Source organism: Apodemus sylvaticus, chromosome 23, assembly GCF_947179515.1.
Source record: "Apodemus sylvaticus chromosome 23, mApoSyl1.1, whole genome shotgun sequence".
Lineage (NCBI taxonomy): Eukaryota > Metazoa > Chordata > Mammalia > Rodentia > Muridae > Apodemus > Apodemus sylvaticus.
In genome coordinates this window covers 12,224,157-12,231,986 of record NC_067494.1, presented here as the reverse complement: position 1 = coordinate 12,231,986, position 7,830 = coordinate 12,224,157, and positions in this window count along the sequence as shown.

The window sequence follows — 7,830 nt, the reverse complement described above, 5'->3', positions numbered from 1 at the left end:
TTAACTTCCTGTCTCCCTTTGGAGGCTGTGGTGGTTTGTATAAGCTTGACCCATGGGAAGTGGGACTCTTAGGAGGTGCGGCCTTGTTGGAGGAAGTATGTCACTGTGTAGACATGCTTTGAGGTCTCCTAGAGCCCAAGTTCCACCCAGTGTGGAAGAGAGAGCCTCTTCTTGGCTGCCTCGGATGAAGATGTGGAACCCTCAGCTCCTCCTGCACTGTGTCTGCCTGGATGCTGCCATGTTTCCCACCATATGAACCTGTAAGCCAGCCCCAGTTAAATGTTGTCCTTTATAAATTGCCTTGGTCATGGTGTCTCTTTACACAGTTGGAAACCCTAACTAAGACAGAGGCTTTATTTTTCTGTCTCCTTTCTTTGGAGACTTTGTTTTCAATATATGTTTATTTCTCTCTTAATGTTTTCTAAATTTAATATCTTTTTCCATATTAAGTTCCTCTACATTGTTTCCTCTGGGGATTTTTTTAACATTATTTAGTTCTCTTTATGGACTTAATTTTATTATTTCAAACTAAATATTTGTTTCTCTTTTATTGTCTTCAAACTCATACATTACCAGTTTAGAAGTCGGGGGTTCCTCACTCATACGGCAGCTCCAGGAAACTGTTCCTTCTGCTCTTCTGGGCTTCTGCAGGTTCCTCAGGCCCACATGTTGCCCTGGCTGTGCTCTTCTTGGGCTGGTCCCTTTCTCTGGGTGGACCCGAATTGGGCTGTGGCTTCCCATGGGACACCTAGCTCTCTCTAGCTCATTTTCCAGCCCTTTTCTGAACCATGCTGTGCTTGGGAGATGCCACAGCTACTGTGCCTTGAGCCCTGGTAGAAGAGCCAGCTTTTCTATTCAGCAGGGCCTGTTCTACAAACAGTCGCCTTTTGCACTGCCCAATGTTCAGTGAGCCATTTGTAACCAAGGTCTTTTCTACCCGCATCCCAGTTCCCTCTGAGACTTATTTATGAGTAAATGCCTAGGCTGTAAGCTTGGGCTTGTTCTCCAACTAACTTGTCACTTAGGTAATTGCTCTATGCGTGCCACATGGCTGGCTACCTCTCCTCAATTTCATGTTTGTCTCCTCAGAGTCCCAAGGAAATCTTTCCACCTTTTAACTCCCAGAGTTCCAATCTCTCGACTGGATGTCCCACCTTCTAATCCTGCCTGAGTTCATTGGCCATCAGCTCTTTTATTGACAGGTGATGCTTCTACACAGTGCACACGAGATTCTCCCCACACTGCCTGCCTTGCTTTTCCTGCTTGCCCTGCTCAGGCACTCATTTACCTCTGAGATCTGTAGACCCTTCTGTAGTGACAGGCTGTAGACGGAACGTGGTGGCTGTGCATGGTGTTCTCAAACCCTCTGTCCACAGCGGGGACAGGCCGGAAGAGGGTGTATGGGGGAATCCCCAAACCCACCCATTCACAGGCCATGATTGGGGCTTTCCCTGGGACATGTTCACAGCAATGTGATGTGAACATAGCTTAAGGCAGTTCTGAGAATGGTAGGGTGCTGAAATTCAGGGTTCTACTAAACATTTGATAAATTATATATATAATAAAATTAACATTTTAAATTAAGAATTTAGCATAGATAGGTAGCAATGTAAATACAGGGGCTTAATGAGAATTTTTGAGACTTGTGTCCATCAAAACTCGGGTGTTCTGTGGTGAGCACCAGGCCAGCTCTTGCCTGTAAGGTGATTTACCCTCTCCTCAGTGAGACGACTCTAAGATGTGATTAGTGGTGTGATTTTATTTGTAAAACACAACTTAAAACAGCGTAACTGAAATAAGGAGCTGATTCCAGATATGGAGACATTGTGACTACATGACTGAGTTTATTCTGACAACTGTAACAAGTTTGCAGATAATTTTGAATGAATCCAAAAGCAATCAAATTTAGTGAGATTCACAAAAGATCTTGAATTCAAGATTGGCTTAAATTATATAGCCTAACCCTCAGAATCTCCCCTCAAAATATACATAATAAGAAAAATTATTAAATAATAAAATGAAAGCTCTAAACAAAATTTGTAGAGGAACCTGTTACCCAAGTGGAGAGTACATTGTCAAAAGCGAACCTGGCGAGTCAGAACCAGCAAGGAGTTAAACGCTGCCAATCAACTCTGGCCCAGTAGGCTTTCAAGAAAACCTTTGCTTTGAAGTGGCTCAAATAGGTTTTAGGCCTCCTTCCTTGGACTGCCGATGTGGAAGTGTTGGCTGAAGAATTAAGCAGCTGGTCAATGTCATACACCTGTATTTGTTTACAAGGTAGAGCAGACAAGAAGTTATTAAACTAATGCAGGCATGATTCACAGAGTTATTTTCCAGAGCGGCGCTTGACCTTCCTAATGCTACCCTCCTTAATATGGTTCCTCCCGGTGTGGTAACTGACCCCTCCCCCCAGCCGTAAAATTATTTCATTGCTACTTCATAACAAGTTTGCTACGTTTGTGAATTGTAATGTAAGTATCTGTGTTTTCCAATGGTCTTAGGTGATTCCTATGACAGGACCATTTGAACCCCAAAAGCAGGGTGAACCACAGGTTGAATACTGTTCTAGAGGGCTAAGTTATATAATTAAGATTTAATATAATTAATATCAATAAATTAATAATAATTATTGTTATTAATTTATTGATATTAATTATATTAAATCTTAATTATATAAATAATATATTATATATTATATAAATATATATTATATAAATAATAATAATAAATATGTTATATAATTAATATTAATAATTATGTTGTTTTAACAGATTAGGTGGAACACAGATATAATGACTTGGAATAGAGATCAGAAAACTTACCTAGGCAGGTGTGTGTGTGTGTGTGTGTGTGTGTGTGTAGGCGAGAGACAGAGACAGGGAGGAGATTCATGGTCAGTCAGGAATTGAAGAAGCTCTGTTTAAATTTTAAACATTCTAGAAAATAGAAATACAGAGAATGGAAACAACAATACATAAAGTTACAGCAGCCAAAACATTTCCACATCTGGTGAAAGACAAAATCAGTGGTAGAAAAGCAGCCTGTTCCAATTATGGGTAAGAACAAATCCTCACCAAATACACTGTGGTGAAACTGAGACACCAAAGACAACAGCCCTCAGTTGGTCAGAGACGTGAAGTACGTGAAGGACCAGGAGACAGCAACATGGAGAACAGACGTAACAATATCTTCAGAGGGTTAATTACAAAATACAAAACATGAACCACGGTGCACATGAGAGTTTGTCCCCAGAGCCTCAGCAGAGGGAGCGGCGGCGTGTCCTGTCCTCTCAGAGGCCATTGCTGTTTTGTCTAGCTGTGACGCAATAACTGAAATTAGGTCACTTGAGAGAACCTGAATCCTTGCTGTTCTAGAGTCTGGAAAGACCACCATGATGGTGGTGTGAGGAGATTGTGCATGGTAAACATTCCCTCCCTCCCGGTGTCTCTTGTCACCTCCTCACCAGGCAGAGCAACTGTGCTCCAGGCAGAAGGCACAAACGACTTAGTCCGTTACAAAGGCACTGACGAGGCCATGAGCAGCGCCTTAACTCCTGGAGTGCCCACTTACATACTGCCCTGGGAGGGTTAAACTTGGGCCTGGATTCTGAAGGGATACGGCATTCAGATCACAGTGTCTCCAGGTAGAATGGCCACCTTGCTCCTGTGGCCAGTCTCTGCAAGGGCACGGATGTGTCCTGCTGAGATGGGCTCAGATGCTGTTAGGCATTAATGGAGCTGAAGTCTCTTCTCACTTCCTGTCAGCACTTCAGTGTTTTGTTAGCTCTGAGCTTCCTAAGTTGCCCTGCTTAAAGTGAGACCACAAGTGCCGATATGCGAACTTGGCATATTTAGCTTCCAAGTTTAATGCCTTAATTATAACTTGGTCATATATAATTTGGTCATATAAGGGAGTGTCCTAGGAATGACTTATGACTGTAAGATTCCTAATCCTCATCTTCCATAAGCAGATAGGGAAGTTAACATTAAAATAGCCATCTCACACACCTGTTAAATGGGCCTGTTGGTGCATTGCACTATAATGCCAGACCTCAGTGCACATAAGGTGGGTGATTTCAACAGAAGGTGTAACCCTGTGGCACATTAGAGATGCCTATGGGTGACCCACACAGCGACCTCATCATCTGAGCTGTTGTTCCCGGGCTTAGGTTTATCTTCAGAAACCTAAATGTGTATTTTTAAAGGATCAGTATATTCTTAGTGATGAAGGACACCTTGGGTTATAGACTGCTTAATCTCCACAGGCTCTATGTAACGAAAGAATAGTCAGTTACCTTGATAATGCAAACTCGGAAATAACTGAGCGCTGTGGGCTGAGCAGGAGCTTGGAGGAGTTTGGGGTGCAAATTGACGAGGAGCACAACCCTGGAGCACTGCTGATTTTTCCATTTCCGGTCAGCTCGTGTTCTGACCTGCCTCCTGCCTCCACTGCCGCCCTACAGCAACTCCGCTCTCCCCGTGGTGGATGGTAGGAAGTTCCTGACCAGTACATTGACATTCTTCTGAGGACATCGACACAGCAGCCGGGTTTACTGGTGCTGGGACCTCCACAGTTGTGATGACATCGGGCCTGGCATTAGAATTGTGTTCGGTAACTTGTTAGGACCACAGGAGCCCACCTGTCTGTGAAGCGCTGTGGGAGGCCCTGGGACGACTCTGTTCAATGGTCACCTTCCTCGTCCTCTCCCATGTGAGGCTTTATGGGGTCAAGTGCCAGCCCTGCTGTGTTGGCTCTGCCAAGCTCAGTGCTAGGGTGAGCGAGGCGTGTCCGTTAGAACAGCTCTCTAGGTAATATAACATTTAGGTAGAAGCAGAGGCTCCCGTAGCAACTGCTATGACCTGTGGCTTCTTGGGCTGCTAGGAAGCTCACACCAAATTCAGTGCTCAGCTCTTAACATAGAAAGGGTCTTATGTTAATATTTTATAAATGGCTACTCTCTGATTTTATCTTATTTGCATTTTATATTCTGTTCCATATCCCTACCCATTCATAACCTGCTGCAATTGTGTTTTGCACTAGGAATGTCACCCCAGGCTCCTTGTGGAATGCAAAAGTATAAACCATTAGAGTATGCATGGAACACGTACACATATGCTGCCTGTATTGTATACTTAAATCATGTAATATATACAGTGTCCATGCATGTGTATATGACATGTGTCTATGATAGAAAGGTCTCAAACTAAAGCCTTAAGTGTGTCAAAAAGAAAAATCAGCTAAATGAGCATTTCCTCTCAAAAATTAGAAAAGAAAATCACTTTCTCAGGGAATAGCATCCTGTGCCCTTGCTAATGGAAACAAGTTATGGGGCAAATCCGGTCAGGGTGGGGAGCAGCGTTCCACATCGTTAATGTTGGTATTTTTTCTTGAGCTAGAGCTTGGCTCCTCTCTGCTCACGTGCGTGTGCAGGTACGTGTTCTTTTGTTGAGACATCTCCTTTAATCACGGGATCCGGGATTTGGTTAGCCTGGCTGGCTGCCGGCGCCTGGGATCCTGTATCTGCCTGCAGAGTGCTAGGATTCCAGGCACACACTGCTGGGCTCTGTGTTTTCCATGGGCTCTGGGTATCCAAACTCAGGCAAGCACTTTGCCAATGAGACATCCCCTCCAGCCCTCACCGCTGTATTTGGGCTAAGCCTGCAACTGTTTTCTAATGAACACATTATGGGAAAACGGTATAAAAATAATACTTTTGACTGGAGAAACCTGTTAAGTACGACATTAGCCAGGCAGTCATGGTCAACACAGTGACATGTTTAGGTTTAGAGAAATCACAAGTACCAGTGCATATGATGATGACAGTGGTAGTCTTCCTCTCAGAAAGCTATACTAGTCTAATCTTGAGGAAAACATCAAATTCCCTTAGACAGTTGTATGAAATCCTTGACGCCAAAACTGAGGTCATCAAATAAGAAAAATCAAACACAGCAAGTGTAACCTGGGGTCAGGAATGGGTTCTTATGGAAAAAGAAGCTCGGTGAAAACCAAGAAACTATGGATGCACTAGGCTTTTGTCAATAAATTCTAAATGTTGGTAAACCTTTACTAATGTAAGCTGTTACTGCCGTGAGGCGCTATTTACAAACAATGCTAATGATAATAACATAATAATAATGAAATAAAGCTGTAGATGGGACAATTTACAAGAGCACATATTGGAAAACAAAAATAACAACCTGGGGCCTGGCGGCTTGTCTCAGTGGGTAAAGTGTTTACCGCCAAGCCTCCGACCGGTATTAGATCCCCCAGAAGAAGAGTGGATGCAGGGATACCAGGGATAGAGTTTCTGTGGCTACGATAAAACACTGTGCCCATAAGCAGCTTAGGCAGGAAAGGGTGTAATTCAGTCTTACAGGTCCACGTAGCTCATCATCAAAGGAAGTCAGGCAGGAACGCTGAGGCAGGAACACTGAGGCAGGAACGCTGAGGCAGGCACGCTGAGGCAGGACCGGGGCAGACTCGGCGTGGAGGAGTGCTGCTTTCTGGTTTGTTCCTCACGACTTGCTCAGCTGCTTTCTTACAGCACCAAGGCCCTGATCACACATCCACCACTGATTTAGAAAATGCCCTTAAGTCTTGCCCACATCCCCATCTTATGGGGGCATTTTCGCAATTGAGGTTCCCTCCCTCAGATGACTCTAGCTACGTCAAGTTGACATAAGACTAGCCAGCACAACTGACCCCTTGTTCAACCTGACCCAAGGGCAGCACCTTTCAACTGGAACCTTTCCTACCTCATTTATCCCCAAGGTGATGACATATTAATATCAATATAAAACATTATAAATGTCCAAGTCTCTAAAATATCCAAAGTTTCTCTAGAATTACCAAAATCTCTCCATAACTCCAAAGTCTCTTTCAAAGTGCAAAGTCTCAAATGTGGGCTTCTATAAAACCAACAAGTGATGTTTTCCCAAGAGGGAAAAAAACCAATGCACAGTTGCGTCATCTCAAAGCAAAGGCAAAGTTCAGCTGTATGGAGTTCAGTGCTAGACGGAGGACCCACTCACCATCCTCCAGGCTCCAAAGGGCCTGGACAGCTCACTCCACTCGTGGCTGTGCTGTCCACAACACACACAGATGGTCTTGTAGGTTCAAGCTGGCTGTACTTCATGACCACTGCTGTGCTTGGTAATCAGATATCACATAATGCCTTTGAGATCCATCCCAGTTAGTGGGTTTATTGATAATTGATATTGCTGACTGGTATTCCATATGTGTGTTTGTCTAATTATTCATGGGACATTCTACTTATTGTTATTACAGATAAAACGTCTCTGACTACCATGTCGCACATGACAACACAACAACAAACAATGACAGCAGTCCGTGAGCCCTTTCCAGGGTCCAACATCTATGTATCCACGCAAGCACCTGTTTGCCTTCAACCTCAAAAATACTGACATGGCTTCCATGGGCTAGAATGGACACCAAGTGTGCTCTCAGTTTCATGACTGTGATAATGTCAGGTCATGTCAAGAACTTATCTTCTTGTCTGTGAATGAATGTTTTTTAAAGGAGAGATTTCTTTGTCTTTCCTTACTTTTTTTTTATTCGATATATTCTTTATTTACATTTCCAATGATTTCCCCATTCCTGGATGCCCCTCCCTGAGAGTCCCATAAACCCTCTTCCTTTCCCCTATTGCCCTATCCACCTGTTCCCACTTCCCTGTCTTGGTATTCCCCTACACTGCTGCACTGAGCCTTTCCAGGACCAGGGGCCACTCCTTCCTTCTTCTTGAGCATCATTTGATATGTGAATTGTGTCTTGGGTATTCCAAGCTTCTGGTCTAATATCTGCTTCTCA